Source organism: Myotis lucifugus, unplaced genomic scaffold, assembly GCF_000147115.1.
Source record: "Myotis lucifugus unplaced genomic scaffold, Myoluc2.0 scaffold_68, whole genome shotgun sequence".
Lineage (NCBI taxonomy): Eukaryota > Metazoa > Chordata > Mammalia > Chiroptera > Vespertilionidae > Myotis > Myotis lucifugus.
Window position 1 is genome coordinate 4642946 of NW_005871116.1, and position 1555 is coordinate 4644500.

At 68.1% G+C, this 1555-nt stretch overlaps 1 protein-coding gene across 3 annotated transcripts in view; it reads right to left on the reverse strand.

Moving 5' to 3' along the window:
- Window positions 1-689, reverse strand: part of TTC33 (tetratricopeptide repeat domain 33) — a 22077-nt gene extending 21388 nt beyond the window's left edge. The window contains exon 1 of one of the 3 annotated variants that reach the window (XM_006090147.3): window positions 600-689. The gene's annotated coding sequence lies outside the window, so the exon portion shown is untranslated. The other 2 variants (XM_014457063.2, XM_014457064.2) reach the window with 2 other exon arrangements.
- Between the last annotated feature and the right edge of the window lie 866 nt (window positions 690-1555).

Here is a 1555-nt window from a genome sequence, read left to right on the forward strand (position 1 = left end):
CCCAGACCAGAACCACGGAGAACACGGGCAGGAAATGGAAACAGACCCTTCCGGTACCGGGATGCACCCGGCGATGAGGCGGTCCAGAAACCAGGTACCCGAAAATGTCACCGCGAGGCTGAAACCGGCATTAGCGGCTTCCCTTCGTTCTTCACCATTTAAATGTGAGAAATTCATCGAAGCTGCCCGGCACGTCCCCGCGAGCTCCCAGCCCCGCCCTCAGCCGCGGGCACCGGCCCCGGGTCCCGCTCCTCCCGCCGCTCGGGGAAGGTCAAAGCCGCGCACACCGGCCCGCGGCGAGGGCCGCCCGGGAGCCGCTGCAGGGGAGGGCCCGACTCCCAGCCCTGCCAGCCCCTGGACACCAGCCTCGGCGTCCCGGCTTCGCCACAGCCCGTGGAGCCTCAGCTCCCCCTTCGGAAGCTCCCTTCTCGCCCAACCACAGACCCACTCGCCTGCTTTTGCTGCTCTTCCTCCGGTTCCCAGCACCGACCAGGGAGCCAGTTACTTGAGCACCACTGCCCCGCTCCCGTGTTTACATTCCGCTTGCCCTTTGCCCACAGGAAGCGGAAATCACCATGCCCGACCTCCGACCTGCCTACTTTTTAAAATCCAAGATACGGGGTTGGCCGACCCGCGGCGTCGGAAGCGTCCAGAGAAACCGGCAGGAAAGAGACGCTTCTCAAAGCTTTTCTCATTCGCCAATCCTTCCCCTGGACCACAAATCCCAGAAGTCATGGCGGCCGCCCCCCCCCCACCACTCCTTTACCCTCTGGGATTTGTAGTCCAGCCACCCGAGCTGGGCGCGCCCTCTAGCGGCAGGCGGAAGTATCGAGTGCGCCGGCGCCGGCGGGAGGGCGTGGGAAACTGCGGCTGCGCGACCCAGCCGGCCAGCGGTGAAGCCGGGCGGCGTGGGGAGAGCGGTGTGGGCGGTCTATTGCAGAAAGGTATGGCCCTGCTCTGATGAGTGTCCGCTCTCGCTGTGGAGGCCGGCCCCACGCAGGGGCCAGAGGCGGACTCACTGAAAAAGGGCCAGGGAAGCAGGCCGGGAGCGTCCGCTGTGGACTTCGGAAGACACACGTTTGACAGAGGAGGGGGAATTACGGCCTAAACAAGCTGTGGTTCCCGACTTGAGAATAAGTGCGGGGGAGTGTTCGGGCACCTGGGAACTTGGGATTGTCGTCACTGCAGCGGTGCTGTGTGAAGAAGGCAGGCCATTGCTGTGGACCCGGCTTCCGCGGCCCCAGCGCTGAGACCGGGTAGGGAGGGACTCCCCGGTGCGCGGGGCTCCCCTGTGCGCGGGACTCCCCGGTGCGCGGGGGCTCCCCTGTGCACGGGACTCCCCTGTGCGCGGGACTCCCCGGTGCGCGGGACTCCCCGGTGCGCGGGACTCCCCGGTGCGCGGGGGGCTCCCCTGTGCACGGGACTCCCCTGTGCGCGGGACTCCCCGGTGCGCGGGGGCTCCCTTGTGCGCGGAGCTCGCCGGTGCGCGGGACACCCCGGGGGGGGGGGGGCTCACCGGTGCGCAGCCCCGGCCCCGCCCACAGGCGCCCTGGGC